The sequence below is a fragment of the Mustela nigripes genome, chromosome 11, assembly GCF_022355385.1.
Source record: "Mustela nigripes isolate SB6536 chromosome 11, MUSNIG.SB6536, whole genome shotgun sequence".
Taxonomy (NCBI): domain Eukaryota; kingdom Metazoa; phylum Chordata; class Mammalia; order Carnivora; family Mustelidae; genus Mustela; species Mustela nigripes.
Genome location: NC_081567.1, coordinates 25,311,625 through 25,328,256, shown reverse-complemented (window position 1 = coordinate 25,328,256; position 16,632 = coordinate 25,311,625). Strand labels below are relative to the sequence as shown.

The following is a 16,632-nucleotide window of genomic DNA, read 5'->3' as shown; positions in this document are numbered from 1 at the left end:
ATACAAAAAAATAAGGAGAAAAAGAATTCACAAATATAATTTGGAAGGTGAGCCTGGGTGGCTCTTGCTCTCAGCTCAGGCCTTGATCTCAGGGCTGTGAGTTCAAGCCCCACATTGGGTCCCAGGCTGGGCATGAAGCCTACTTACAAAAAAATTATCAATAGTTAGATAATTAGATGGATAAAGATAGAGATGATACAGATATAGATAGATATAATCTGGAAGCCCTCCTGAACCTCTAGAATTAAGGTTGGCCAATGTTCTTCTCGTACACAGAAGTGGACAATTTCCCATCATTCCCCTTCTTCCCATCCATCCCGAGATCAGTCGTTTCCTACGCTCGTGCTTCAGAAAGCAGCAGTATCAGCAAAGCAGAAAGCACTCTAGGTGTTCCAAACAAAGGAATCAATTAAAAAGGTTTAAGAGTAGATGGAAGAACAATTAGTTAGGGGGCTCTGATCCAGGGTGCCTGGGTGGTCCAGTTGATTAACCTACTGCCTTCGGCTCAGGTCATGATCCTGGAGTCCTGGGATCCAGTCCTGCATCCAGCAACCAGATCCCAGGTCCCAGCTCACATGGGGAGTCCGCTTCCCCCTCTGACCTTCTCCCCTCTCGTGTTCTCTCTCTCAAATAAATAAAATCTTTAAGGAGGGGGCTCTGATCCAGATGGCTAATAGACACATGAAAAGATGCTCAACGTCACTCATCATCAAGGAAATACAAACCAAAACCATGACGAGATGCCACCTCACACCAGTCAGAATGCCTAAAACTAACAACACAAGAAACAACAGATGCTGACGAGGATGTGGAGAAAGGGGAGCCCTCTTGCACTGTTGGTGGGAATGCAAACTGGTGCAGCCACTCTGGAAAAAAGTGTGGAGCTTTCTCAAAAAGTTAAAAAAAGAAACAAAAGAACTATGCTACAATTCAGCAATTGTGCTATTAGGTACCCAAAGAGTACAAAAATACAGATTCAAAGGGAGTACCTGTACTCTGATGTTTATAGCAGCATCATCAACAATAGCCAAACTATAGAGAGAGCCCAAATGTCCATCAACATTTGGATAAAGAAGATGTGGTATATATACGTACAAGGAATATTAACCAGCCACCCAAAAAAATGAAATCTTGCCATTTGCAACAACATGCATGGAGCTAGAGTGTATTCTGATAAGTGAAATAAGTGTAATTTAAGAAAGAAAACAGAAGAACATATGGGAAGGGGATAAAGAAAGAAAGGAGAGAGGGAAACAAGCTGTAAGAGATTCTTAATGATAGAGAACAAACTGAAGGTTGGTGGAGGGAGGTACATGGGGGATGGGCTAGATGCTGGTGGGGATTAAGGAGGGCACTTGTTGGGACGCCTGAGTGGCTCAATTGGTTAAGCAGCTGCCTTCGGCTCAGGTCATGATCCCAGCATCCTGGGATCAAGTCCCACATTGGGCTCCTTGCTCAGTGGGGAGCCTGCTTCTGTCTCTGCTGCCACTCTGTCTGCCTGTGCTCGCTCTCTCTCTCTCTGTGACAAATAAATAAATAAAATTTAAAAAAAAAAAAAAAAAAGAAGGGCACTTGTTGTGATGAGCACTGGGTGTTGTATGTAAGTGATGAATCACTGAATTCTACTCTTGAAACCAATATTGCACTGTATGTTAACTACCTAAAAATAAAATATAATATAATAAAAGGGGGGTCTGAAAATCAGAAAGCAGAAGGGTGATAACCAGAGGTCAGAAGATGTTAACGCTTCTAGGTTGGATCCATGAGCCTGCACCCAGTGTACTATTGGAGATACTGCTACAGTCTTATGAGGTTTCAAAGCAGGGCCACCTCCTCTGGGGCTAGTATTGCTCAAAAGGTGCTGCCTGAGCCTTGGATGGTGGAGTCTGGAATCACCCAGCCTCTGCTGTCTCAACTACAGAAATTCCCCTCCTTCCTTACCTTCTGATTTCCAGGAAGTACCCTGCAACAGAAAGCCAGCACGGGAGGAACATGAAAATACAGTGTGCAAATTCCTAGTGTGCAAATTCCAGAAGTACAGATTATGTACAGATTATGGAAGGGCAAGTATTTACAAGCAGCACAGCAACCAAGCTGTCCAGAGTTGACAGTGCCACACAATGGCCAACACTGGAATCAACATGACCGACTCATTTGTTTTCTTAAGTAAAAGGAGAGACTGGGGATCTGCACTTAGGTTTAAAATGTGAGTTAGATCAGAGCTGCTCCACATATATTTGTTCCCAGCTGCCGACTCAAGGAGCAGCAGGGTATGCCTGCTAAGGAGGGTATGCTTTTCTATGGTGGGTCATAAGAGTGCAAGAAGATAAGCAAAAACACACAAGCACATTCGAGCCGCCTGGTTGCATCCTCTCTGTTACTGCTCCCTTGGCCACCAGCAAGACACATTCCACCATCTCACTGGGTAGTCAGACAGTACTATAGGATAGAAGATAACATGAGTGCAGCCAGAGTTCAAAGGCAGATCTGTGCACCCAAGGGAGAGAACCTTGGTTTCATGATTTGCATGAAACAGACCGCATGCACACAAGGCTGTGGTCCAGCATTTACTTGCAGCAAGAAAAGAGACAGAGTACCCAAGAGCCAGCCCTGTGCAATGTGTCAGTCCCCCATGGCCAGCAGATCCATCCAACACAGAACTTACCCCAACAGCCAACACAGAACTTATCCCATTTCATGCTGCCGAAGGGACCCAATCCTTCCCACTGGGGGATGAAATGCAGAAAGCTGGGGGTGTGCATGACAGCCATTGGTTCAAGTGCTCAAGGAGGACAAAGCAGTATGTGTCAAGCAGGGAACAGAGAAAGATATCCCCTCGGAAGGCCATAAGCCCAGTACAGATGGTGAGAGCACTGAATCTCCCAGTAAGGAAATATTCCAAGCTCAAACCCATTCTTCTAAGGCCAAGACGGGGTCAAATGACTACACGCGGGAGACTGCCTTTCCCAATGGCCCAAGTCGTTGTCAGGGAAATCCACTCCCTCATCTAGTGCAATCTGAGGTCATATGGCAGAACTGTGATTAATAATCCAAACTACCCCAGAAGGCAGAAAAAAATCTTATCTTTGACCTCTCTATTCCTGCCTTGTAGGACCAGGGCCAGGACAGAGCAGACATCATGCAAGAATTGTCAACATTAATAAATTATTAATGGCACTGAGTAATGTGAGACATTTCTATAACATAGCGACCAAGAATATGAACGTTAGGGTCACAGGACCTGAGTTTGACGTAAAATGCAACAGCGACTTTAAAAACAGTTTGGTAGGGGCACCTGGGTGGCTCAGTGGGTTAAAGCCTCTGCTTTCAGCTCAGGTCATGATCCCGGGGTCCTGGGACCGAGCCCTGCATTGGGCTCTCTGCTCGGCAGGGAGCCTGCTTCCCTTCCTCTCTCTCTGCCTGCCTCTCTGCCTACTTGTGATCTCTGTCAAATAAATAAATAAGATCTTTTTTAAAAACCAGTTTGGTAGTTTTTTTTTGTAAAGTTAAACACAAACTTGCCATTAAACCCAGCAATGCTACTCCTAGGAATCCACCTGAAAGTTGAATGCGTACATCCACACAAAGCCATGCACACGAATGGCTACAGCAGAATTATTCATAACAGCTAGGAAATGGGAATAAGCCAAGTGTCTATCCGTTGGTCAATGGATACACGAAATACAGCACATCCTTACAGTAGAATACTATTCAATATGAAAATGAATTAACGACTGTTACTTGCAACAACACAGATGAACTCTGGATACATAAAAGAAGCCAATGCAAAGACCACATATTATCAGATTCCATTTATATAAAATGTCCAGAGAAAAGCAAACTCACAGAGACATACAGAAGATTAGTGGGTTGCCCGGAGCTATAGATGGGAAGGCAGATTGAATTCAAATGAACATAAGGGATCTTTTGGAGGGCAAAAGGAAATTTCTAAAATTGGATCAAAGTGACAGTTGCACACATTTTAAGGTTTACTAAATAATCAGTGGACTGTACATTAAAATGGGTGCATTTTTATAAGATCACAGTATGATCTGGGTTCAAATGCTGGCCCTACCACTTAGTGTCCATGTGACCTAGAGGAAGCTGTATAGTCAAAACAGCTCTGGGAGCCTCCCTTTCCGTAAGATGGAGACTCAGTAGAGGAGTGTTGAGAGATGAGGGAGAAACTGAATTCTCTGGCACCTTTTGCTTTTAAGGAACTCACTTCCCCTTGAGTCCATCCCAAGTTCAAGGTCCAATCTCTGTTTCTACTTAAGTTGCTGGTTCTCAGATACCCCCGGGAAAAGATCCATCTCTGCCTTGTCCCAAATCCCTGGTACAAGAATTATTCAGAATATTCCTGGGCCATAAATAAAAGCATGTCAACTTCACCACTTCACAGTTCCAGAAACTAAACCTGTTCCAGAATGTTATACTGACATCAAAGAACCCCTGACCAAATACAGGCATTTCCTCCTCTCTTTTTAGAGGACAACTCCTGGGCAACTTTTGTTTTTTGTTTTTTTTAATGGGAAAAAGAAAGCATCTGGGCTTAGAGGGTCTGGGCTGTCAGGAGCTGACAGATACTCTAAGCAACTTACAGGAAACAGCCCAGCCTCTGCAATGAACCTTTGGGGAAGGAACAGCCACTGAGAAGTGATTCACTTTGATGACAGCTTCCTGATGAGGGCTCGAACCGGCTGGAGGGTTAGTCAATTTACGACCGCACAAAAGACTCCATAAAAGTCATAAATAAAAGGGCATGTGGCTCTGAGTGTACCACATGAAGTCAGGAGGTCCCAGACAACAGAACACAAGGCTAGTAACTCTGATTCGGCTCAAAGTTTATCATGGACGCAGTGAAAGATACAGCCCCCCGATGCCCGGGATACTTGTCGCCCAATGGAAACAGATTGTGCCTGAGGACTAGCAGGGCCATTTCTCAGATTCCTGGCCATGGATCTGTGGGCAGTGGAGGTGAGGAGAGGCTGCCTTCCCTAATAAATCCTGGGGCTGCCACATTGACCCAGGATAAGGACTCTTCTGGGAATGAGCAACGGGGCGTCTCCCCTTCCAGACTGCCCAACTGCCCACCGTTCAATTCAGTCTTGGAACCAAGTGCCTTGTGTTCACACACAATATGAAATAGCTTCAGAACAGGCCACCTGTTGTACTTGAACTCACTCAGTTAAGGACCCTTACTCGTATTATTGCCGACAGCGATAACATGGATTCTGAGCTGACTTCCCCTCCTGATGTAATACCCCCTTCAAGTCATTGCTATGATGGTGAGGGTTACGTAAGATAGCATTAAAAAGCAAGCAAGCAAGCTTGGCACATGCCTGGCACATGGTAATTCTCCATAAACTACAGCTATGGGACTTCTCACCACTTAAACCCTTTATTATGAAAAGACTGAGACTCACACAGTGGTGTTATGGAGCCCTTCTCTCCTGGGGAGGATGTAGGATGTACTAGATATCTACACTAGATAACACACATACACAGTAGAAAGTATACATATAATATATCCAGATGCGATATATTATGTAGTGTATATCACATATACTAAACAGAGTTCATAGTCTACATAATGCGCTACATAAAATGCAGAACAGTTGAGAGTTTCCTATACAGATGTGTATCTGCTATGAAGGTGTAGCTTGCTCTATAGATTTCAATGAGAGAGAGACAGACAGACAGTACACAGTGAGGGGACAGACACAATACGCTGCAGGGTGGTCAGGAAAGTCCTCTCTGATAAAGTGACATCTGAGTAAAGTCCTGAGCAAAGTGAAGGAGGGGGCCATGTGGATATCTGAGGAAAGGGCATTGCAGGTCATGGGAACAGCAGGTGCAAAAGCCCTGAGGCGCATCAGGTATGACATCCTTAGAGCTGAACAGTCACCAACATGTAGGAGTGGAGCAAGTCAAGTGGGTAGGGGAGTAATCTCAGACAAAGTCAGATGTCAGAAGCCAGTGCCAACAGGGCCCCCCAGGCCAAGGCAAAGAGTTTGGGTTTTATCCTAAATATGACGGGAAAGCCCATCCAGATTTTTCAGCTAAGAAGTGACATGATCGGATTTACTCCCTTAGAAGACCACGGAGGCTACTACAGGAAGGGCGGCTTATGAAGTGGCAAGGCAGGGAGCCGGGAGAACAGCTAAGGGGCTCCTAGGGCTGTCTCCGCAGATGACGACGGGGCTGGACCTGGGCAACAGTGGGGCGGATGTGGGTCCCACCTTAGCGGTAGAACAGACAGAACCAACGGGGCTACCGGGGGACTGGATGGCAGAGTGCAGGAGTGGGAGGAAGGGGAAGAGGAGCAATGCGACCCCCAGCTCTTTGGTGAGTACCCTGGGAAGGGGATGGGGCCTCAAGAGAAAGCACGAGAGAAACGTCTGGGGTGGAGGGAGTTGGGGGCGAGTGGTGAAATGTAAAGTATTATGAGTCTAGGTCATGCTTCAAACCATGCCGGTCATTGAAAAAATATAAGTAAATAAAAATAAGATAGGGGTGCCTGGGTGGCTCAGTTGGTTAAGCGGCTGCCTTCTGCTCAGGTCATGATCTCAGGGTCCTGGGATTGAGCCCCGCATCAGGCTCTCTGCTCAGCCGGGAGCCCGCCTCCCCCTCTCTCTCTGCCTGCCTCTCTGCCTACTTGTGATCTCTCTCTCTCTAGTAAATAAATAAAATCTTTTTAAAATAATAAAAAATAAAAATAAAAATAAACCATAGCACTTGTTTACATCTTTGTGTGACTAATAGCATCTCCTATTAATTATGGCTTTTCCGTTCACAAGAAACTTTCATTTTCATCAGAGTATACATGGTGTATTACAGAGTAAAAAGCATATATTGTGAATATGGTGTACTATATAAACATCACTTAACTACAGCATAGTCTACCATATGATATAAAGTACATATATTATGTAGTATATAATACAATAGTGTGGCATCTATATTATATAAATCTATATAATATATAGTATATGACATATTATACTAACAAGACATTATGTTGAATATAGCATATAGTACCTTATTATAGCATTATATGGTGTATATATATCATATAATATATACTACATGTAATGTAGTATATAGAATTATAATTATAATTATAATATATAATAGAATTATAATGTAGTATATATTATAGAATTATAATATATACTTACATTACATGTAGTATATATTATAGAATATAAACAATATATAGTATATATGTGTGTGCTGTTCCTGTTACATGGTATACATGACAGAGTGTGTATCATATGTACTAGTGCTTATATCTATAGTGTATTTATATATAATATATATGTGTTATATATAATATATAATGTATAATATGTACTATGCTACAGTGTATTTTATATACATTTTATATATTTATATACATTTTATATACATTTTCTATTTTATATATGTAATTTGCTACATACTATATACCATGTAGTATATATTCTATATAATGTGCTACATATAATACAGTGTAGTTGAGAGTTTCTTATATATTTATGTATTAGACAGCACACATAAAATATATAAAATAGTATATATTACATAGTATATTATACACAATAGTACATTATATACAGGTTATTCTTTATTATTTCCTTGGGCCTTCAAAGCCCCCAACCTCCCCCCTCGTTTCTCCACCAGCCAAACTGGAACAAAACGGTCTCAGAAAGGGAAATGAGTTCCCAGTGTGTCAGAGGTGGCAGGACAAAGGCTGGAGCCAGGCCCAGAGAATTCCACTTTCCCTATACTGCAGGGTAAGCTTCACACCTTCCCATGAGAAAGTTCGGACACTAAGAAATTTTGGCTCTTATTCATAGACTGTGAACATGTTCCAGATACTACGATGAGAGTTTCTAATTTGTATCTCATTTAACGCTCCCCACTGAAACCATCTCAGGGTATGTATTTTGTCATGGTTATCTTTCCACAGATCAAAAAAAAAAAAAAAAAAAATAGAAGGTGTGCTAGATCAGGGACCTTGCCAAGTTCGCAAGGTTGAGGAGGAATGACCCCCAAGTGCTTCACTCACCGTAAGGGGGTAACTGGGTAGAAAAGTCCAAATGCCAGTTACATGGGTTCAGCAGTGGGAATCCAGGTGTAGCTTCTGCCAGGCCTGCGGAAAGAAATGTACAATGTTCATGTGATATTTCCCTTCTGAACTCTCTCGTCCATAGTGAGAGAGACCTCCAATTCGGGCTTCGGTGCATCAATTATGTTGTACCCTTAATCCCTCTTCCTGGATGGGGGAGGGAACGAAAATCACTAAAACTCAGCCTGACAAAGAAATGACTAACAGTCAGCGGAGACAGAGCTGAAGTCCCCGAAGGTGGAAATTACATAAACAGCAGCCTGGATTCCTAAAATGTAGATTTCTCCTATCCTAGTTCTTCAAAAGCTTGATGCTTGAAGGAAAATACCTCTAAGTAGACATTTGTTACTTATTTTTCTCTCGTTGCCTGTGCAAACATCCTTCTAAGCTGCACATTTCTCTTATCTTTTTCCTCTATTCTCCATCACACCGGTTGCCTGGGAGCCCACATTCCTCCATTTTTCATCTCTCAAAATTGCACAAAGCTCTCCCAAAGCATTGGTCTGTCGAAACTCAGGTGTAGTCTGAGATCCTGGCTGGAACGGGAGGAAGATGAGAGGGACAGGAAGCAGAGGGGAGCTAGAGCCTGAGTCTTGCCCACAGAGACCAAGAAAACAAGCATTTGCTCTGGGGAGTTAATAGGGTGCAGGCTGCATGAATTTTTAAAACAGTGCAGGTTGGGGTGCCTGGGTGGCTCAGTGGGTTAAAGCCTCTGCCTTTGGTTCAGGTCATGATCCCAGGGTCCTGGGATCAAGCCCCATGTCGGGCTCTCTGCCCACATCGGGGAGCCTGCTTCCTCCTCTCTCTCTCTGCCTGCCTCTCTGCCTACTTGTGATCTCTGTCAAATAAATAAAAAAAAAATTTTTTTTAATAAAATAAAATAAAACAGTGCAGGTGGCTCAGTCGGTTGTCTGACTGTTGGTTTCAGCTCAGGTCATGACCTCAGGGGGATAGGGTTCCTGGCTCAGCAGAGTCTGCTTGAGATTCTCTCTCTCCTGCTCCCTCCGCCCCTCCCCCCACTTCCCCTCTCTCCAAATAAGTAAATAAAATCTTTATAAAACAGTACAATGTGCCCTTCTAGAAAAACACAGTCAATCTCTCAGAATTGGTTCCAACAGTTCTGCCCCCACAGACGTGAACAGAAAGCTACCAGCTTTTGGGGGTAAAGGTCAGGAGCCCACGTTTACCGATCACTTCGTATGTGCCAGGCACACATTTCCCTAATCCCTACAGCAACCCTGAGTGAGGAATAGTATCACCTCTTTTCAGAGACAGGAATAATAAGAGATTGTAAGCACTATAATAAGGATTTCGTCTGTCTGGTTTGCCCACATTGGCAGCAGAGTGCCTTGCACATAGCAGGTGCTCAGTAAATCTTTGGTGAAGGTATGAATGAAGGAATGAATGAATGAACCAGCACTCCCAGAAATACAATGTACAGAAGTAATAAAGAACACGACACTGGTGTTGGAGAAACCTAAAAGAGGATTAGATATGATGATGCTGATTAGGTGAGATTATAAAGCACTTATACCCACGCCCTTCGTAAAGGGCAGCTGTCTTTACTGTGGTATTGTGACGATCAAGTCTACACTTGAATCAAATGAATGTGTGATGAACCTGTAGAAGAAAGAGGGGGAGGAGGAGGAAAAGAAGAGAAGATCAGGACCGTCTCCAGAGTATTGGTAGAAAAAAAGATCCTGGCTTGAAATCTTATGGAAGATGGGAAAACACCCCAGGGGTTGCCCTAGACATTCTTACTAAATTACATCAGTCTCTGTAAGGGCTGCCACCTGTCTTGAACATTCTACGAACCCGGAATTCAGGCGTCTCCTTTCCCTATTTCCTACCGAGTGGAGCTGAATGGGACTTTTATTCTTTCTGCGATCAACTTGGAGAATGACGTTTGAGGCTTTGCGCTTGTTCTCTTTAAGGACATTCCACATAGAACATACCCAGAACACCTGGATTGGATGTTTCTCCAATATAATGGTTCTCAAAGAGTGCATCCCAAACCAGCAGCATCAATGCCATCTAGGAACTCACCAGAAATGTGAATTCTTGGGGCACCCTGTACCTCCAGCACAGAAAGGTGGGCACCACCTGTGTTCCCACAAGCCCTCCCGGTGATTCTGATGCACGTGCATAGGGTTTTGAGAACCCACACTCAAATGAAAGGCAAGCAGGGTAGCCAGACTGTCCTCTCTGTTTCATGCACGAGAGGTCTCCGATCTTCAAGTGAGAGTGGTAGAAGGAAGCAGGCTCCCTGGAGAATGGGGGCCCTCTCCAGCAAATGGGAGAAACCAAAAAACTCAATTGCACAGGCAACCCCAAATACTGAGCATCTGGAGCCATGCCGAGTGCCAGGACAACCATGGTGAACGAGACATGATCCCAGCTCTCCAGGACTGAACAATGGGGACAGAGGACCTATAGTCTGCACACATCATACTGGCAAAGATGGAAAATCTAACAGAAGCAAGTGCTGGAGAAACAGAAAGTCTCATAGAAGGCTGGTAAGAATGTAGACTGTTCAACTGTTCTGCAGAGCAGTTTGGTGAAGTCTGGTCAAGTTGGAGACATGCACATTCTATAGGCCAGCAGTTCCATTCCTGAGTGTATACTGTGGGCCTGAAGAAGCTCCATCAGTTATCACAAGGAGCAATGCTCAGGACAGAGGGATGCCTGGCTGGTTCAGGCAGTAGAGCAAGTGACTCTTGATCCCAGGGTCATGAGTTCAAGCCCCCATTGGATGTGGAGCCGACCTAAAATTTTAGAAGAAGAAAAACAGAAACAACCTGAATGCCCACTTACAGGAGAACGGATAAATAAATCATGATATGGTTATACAGTAGAATGTGATCATAACAAATTAACACAAATAGTAGCAGGGAAATAATAAGCAAAACACAATTTTCATAAATTGGAAAAACTGTAATAGTGAAAAAAGGCTAAGTCATGAAATGACACGTACAGCAGGGCTCTACAGAAGTTTTAAAATACGCAACACAACATGGTATGTTGGTAACAGAATATGTATACACACACACACACACACACACACACACACAATCAAAGTACAGAAATCTGCATGGAGGGGTGCCTGGTTGGCTTGGACAGTGGAACATGGGATTCTTGATCGCAGGTCATGAATTTGAGCCCACCTTGACTGAGTGCAGAGGTTACTAAAAATAATATAAACTTTAAAAAAATCTCTTTAAATGTGTATGGAATAAAAAACACAACTGTAGGATAGAGGTCATCGCTGGAAAGGGAGGGGCAGAGGAAGGGGCACAAAAGTGAGATGGGTCCAGCGGGCTGGGATTGTATTTGTTATGTTACATTTCTTACTGTTTTTTGGAGAGAGAGCACGCTTGTGAGGTTAGTGGGGCAGAGAGAGGGGAAGAGAGAGAACCTCAAGCAAGCTCCATGTCCAGTGCAGAGCCCCATATGGGGCTTGATCTTACCGCCCTGAGAGCATGACCTGAGCCAAAGTCAAGAGTCGGTGCTTAACCCACTGAGCCACTCAGGTGCCCCTGTTATGATTCTCAAATGGAACGTTGTGTAAGTGGTTGCTCCCTGTTTCAGTCTATGGTTTTTCTGTGTGTACCTGAAACATTTCATAGTGAAATAATTTTACATAAGCCACTGTAAATCATTAATGAATAATTATAAATGTGGAAAGCCCTACAAAGAAGGACTATAGGCTGTCCTGAGAGGAGATGTAACGAGTTCCTGTATTTCAAACTTGTCTTTAACTTGCTTTCTTTTTTTTTTTTTAAGATTTTATTTATTTATTTGATAGAGAAAGAGATCACGAGTGGTCAGAGAGGCAGGCAGAGAGAGATGGGGAAGCAGGCTCCCTGCTGTGCAGAGAGTCCGATGCGGGGCTCGATCCCAGGACCCTGAGATCATGACCTGAGTCAAAGACAGAGGCTTAACCCACTGAGTCACCCAGGCACCCCTTAACTTGTCTTCAAAGTCCTACTGCCAGCTGCCACCAGTCATAAATTATATTTCATTTTGGCTAGTCTATATTTTTTTATTTTCTGACCAGGAAATAAACCCTTTGCATTTTGATATTTTTTGCATTCTGATCTTTTTGAAGGAGGCAGTCAAAATCAGTTTATAAAAGTTTGCATAGAATATTCCAATGTTCTATATGTCTAATATATACTTTTCAGGATAGACACATAAGAAAGTAAGTAGGGAACTCTGGAAGGATCTACATATAAAGAAGTTAGCAGCCCTAGGGTGCCTGGGTGGCTCAGTGGGTTAAGCCTCTGCCTTTGGCTCAGGTCATGATCCCAGGGTCCTGGGATCAAGCCCCCCATCAGGCTTCCTGCTCGGCGGGGAGTCTGTTTCTCTCTCTGCCTGCCATTCTATCTCTGAAAAATAAATAAATAAAATATTTTTTTTAAAAAAAGTTAGCAGCCTTTATTTCTGGTGGGAGTATTAGAAATTTGTACTTGCTGGGGCGGTACAGTGGGTTAAGCATCTACCTTCGGCTGGGTGGGTGGCTCAGTGGGTTAAGCATCTACCTTCAGCTCTGGTCATGACGTCAGAGTCCTGGGGTCGAGCCCTGAGTCGGGATCCCTGCTCAGTGGGGAGTTTGCTTCTCTCTCTCCCTCTGCCCCTCCCCCCACTCATGCACATTTTCTCTCTCCCTCAAATAAATAAAATCAAAGAAAGAAAGAAAGAAATGTGTACTTGCTTCTTACAGTGACTCCCACTGTTGTCATCAACTCATCCCCTTTTCCTCTACCTTCTGGAACAGAAACTCTCCTTTCTGTGGGAAACCTATTCCCTGTATTGCAAGGGAGACTGCCGAGGTTCCACCTCCTCAGGGCACTGGCTTACTAACCTGTCCAACCAGACCATTTATTTGGAGCCCCGGGGATTGGCTCAAGGATGCATGTGATACACACCCAACTAATCGCATCCATCAGCGAGACTCTTCCTTTGTAATAGGGTGGTTCAAACACTAGAAGTTAGTTTGGGGTTTCTCTTATTTACTTTTAGACCTCTTCTGCATGGAGAAACGACCAGAGAGAGCAAGAGAGCATCCTTTCCGTGTTGTCTGAGCCCTGGAGAGAGAGCCCTGCCTGACTCATTCCTGGAACATCCCTGTCCTAGGGACCAATATGTTCTCTTGAATCACCTGCACCAGTTTGAGATTGATTTCTCACACTTACAGCTAAACAAGTTCTGTCTTTAACACTTCTATTTTGTTCCCCTCTATTTTCTACACTTTTCCACAACGAGCATGCGTCACATGCACAACACGTTTCAGATCTGAAAGAACCAAGAAAGGAACGGGCAGATCAGCGTTTATCTGTAGAGGGCTGCTGGCTGAGCCCGCCCCATCTGGGGAAGGCCACGGTTTGCCTCTGGCTCCGTGACCCCACCGGTTCCTCTGAGGTCTCCAGGCCTGACTCACTGCTTCTCAAGCCTTTGTCCCCCAAATCACTGACAAACCCACCGTTGCCAGCAACCCCCATTGGTCCCGGCTTTCCAGTGATAATTAGTATGGAGCTGGGTGTCTCCTTCCCTGTGGGAGAAAACTTCCTTCACGGCGTGAAGTAGAGCAGAGTGTGGGTGGCTTTACCAGGGAGGCAGAGAAGCTTATGTAAGTGGCATTATTATATATGATTATATCACCAGAGTAGGAGAAACTCGTTCCTATTTGGGTGTTATCCCGACCCTTAGGTTTTAGGCTTATGTGAAATAAAATGATGAAGAAAACCCATGTTCTCTTTCCCTCACCCAACCCCAGGATAATGTCAACATTTCTTCATCCTTACTTGGTCCGGGCACTGCTCTAAGCTTCCACGTACTAAGTCCACATAGAAACCCCGTGGGGGAGTATCATAATCATCCCCATTTTACAGGTAGACAGACTGAGCTACAGAAAGATGGCACAACGTGCCCAAGATCCCATAGCCAGAAACTGGGAGCGTCAAGACCCCAGCGCAGACCATTCACATCCCACATCCATATTCTAAATCTCTCAGACAAGCCAACAACGATGCTCTGTAGAAAAGTGCAAAATGTTTTTTTTTTTTAAGATTTTATTTATTTATTTGACAGACAGAAACCACAAGTAGATGGAGAGGCAGGCAGAGAGAGAGAGGGAAGCAGGCTCCCTGCTGAGCAGAGAGCCCGATGCGGGCCTCGATCCCAGGACCCTGAGATCATGACCTGAGCCGAAGGCAGCGGCTTAACCCACTGAGCCACCCAGGCACCCCAAGTGCAAAATGTTTCAAGTGGGGCATGTGCTCCATTATCACAGTCCCCACCACTCCCTAAGGTGTGAGACCTGGCCCACTCACTCACAGGGAATCTGAATGGCAGCCTCTGATCTGGAGAATGCTGGGTTACAAAAGAAAAAGGGAACTTGTTGACGTCAAAAGAGAATTTGGGTAATAAGAGCTACAATGTGTCAAGTGCTCACTCTATGCCAGAATCCCCTATAAAGTACCTGTTATGCCTTGTGTCATCTGATCATAGCCAGTCTTGTGAGAGTTTAGGGGTACAGGAACCATGGCAGTGCATCTGCTAGACCTGAAATCCATCAGGGACAGAGGGCAGCAGGGAAACTAAGGCAGGGGCAGTCCTAGAAAACACAAGACTCCTCTGACGTGGGACCCCTCAACCTTTCTGAGGCTGCACTGCCCAGACGTGCTCCCCCCAACCTTCTCTCCTTCGCTCAGAGTCAGACTTGGGACTTCTTTGACAAAGTGTTTCGCCGGATCGAGTCCTTGCATATTGCTTCCCAGAACGACGTCTGCCTCTTGGAGAACGCAGATCGACACAGGGGCTTTCCCAAGATCCCACAACTAGCAAGTAACAGAGCCAGGATTTGAACCCGGTCACCCCGATGCCACAGCCAGCATTCTGAGCCACGATATCACACCCTTCTTTGCCAAGGGCTCCAATTTTCTCAAACTCCTTGGTTCGGAGCAGCTAGAAGTCTGGACCCAAAAGTGATCCAGGGGCAAGAGGGAGAGCTTCAGGCTCCAGAACCAGGTATGATACTCATGCCTGGATTCCTAACAGCTGCCACATTGACCAGGAAAGAGTGCTGGCTACCCAGAGCCCCAGGAAGGAAGCACAGGTGAGGGAAACGGACATGTCTACGATGGTCTTTTCTCATAGTCTTGCGGGAGAGTCAGCCCCTTCCCCAGGGCTGGTGGGAAACAAGGCCATGCGGTACAAGAGCGAGCACTGGACTGAGAGTCTGGGGGTGGGGCACCCAGCCTACCCACAGAGAGGCATCAGCAAGCTGGAGCTGTAATGCAGGGCTCCAGAGCTCATGAAGCATTTCTAGGTCTACCATCACCACATTTGATCCGTAGATAGAACTGTTATATGTGTATGAACTTTTAACTTTGTGAAAGCATTTACATGTTTAATTGCACCCTTGTGAATCGAGGTGAAATTCACCTTATTAATCATCACTAAATAAATCCCTGCAGCCACTCCACCTAGCAGAGCTTGATCTGACATCAGCCAGGTGGGAGTGTCCTTACAGCCTTAACTATGGGGTCATCCTTAACAAGATTCTTTGACTGCTCTGGCCAGAGTACATCTGCCCCGCAGTCACATGTCCCCTCCTCCCCCCTCCATATCAGCAGCTTGGGGGAGCAACTGCCTCCAGCCTCGAGTGTCCCCCAAGGTCCTCCACACCTGCCTCGAGTCTATGTCCCAGCTCAGACCATTCTCAGACACACGCTCTCCATTTGGTAAGAATCCAACCACCTACAGTCCCGTGATTTGGTGTCACTTTATTTTATGAATTCTTGTATGTTGCAGGAGAAAATATAATCTACCTTCTTGAACCAAGAGACATTTAGGCCCAGGAAGTTTACAAAACTAGCCCAAAGAGAACTCCTAATCTTCTACCCAGTCTTTTTTCCATTCCCTCAGCTACCAAAACAAATTCTGACACCAAATCCGATTTTACAATCTTTTTTTTTTTCACTTTTTTTATTATGATATGTTAGCCACTATACAGTGCTTCCTTGGTTTTTGATGTAGTGTTTCATGATTCATTGTTTGCAATAATACATACAGAATATTCCACCTTAAAAGAACAGAATACTTATTCTTCTCAAAGGCACATGGAACTTACTCCAAACAGACCACAGACTGGGTCAAAATCCAGTCTCAACTGATACCAAAAGACTGGATTATTCCCTGCATGATATCAAACCACAATCCTTGAAAGTGGAACCGAATCACAACAAAAAACTTGGAAAGAATTCAAACATTTGGAAGTTAAATAGCATCCTGCTAAAGAATGATTGGGTCAAACAGGAAATTAAAGAACTTAAACAAGGGGCACCTGGGTGGCTCAGTGGGTTAAGCTTCTGCCTTTGGCTCAGGTCAAGATCCCAGGGTCCTGGGATCAAGCCCCGCATCGGGCTCTCTGCTCAGCGAGAAGCCTGCTTCCTCCTCTCTCTCTCTCTGCCTGCCTCTCTGCCTACTTGTGATCTCTGTCTGTCAAATAAGTAAAT

General features: G+C 44.7%; 1 long non-coding RNA gene across 2 annotated transcripts in view; it reads right to left on the bottom strand.

Annotated features, from left to right (window-relative positions):
* Positions 1-16,632, bottom strand: part of LOC132027208 (uncharacterized) — a 199,188-nt gene that overhangs the window by 157,745 nt on the left and 24,811 nt on the right. For both annotated transcript variants that reach the window (XR_009407090.1, XR_009407089.1), the window contains exon 3: positions 8,054-8,137. This is a non-coding gene — a long non-coding RNA (uncharacterized LOC132027208). The remainder of the gene's footprint in view (positions 1-8,053; positions 8,138-16,632) is intronic.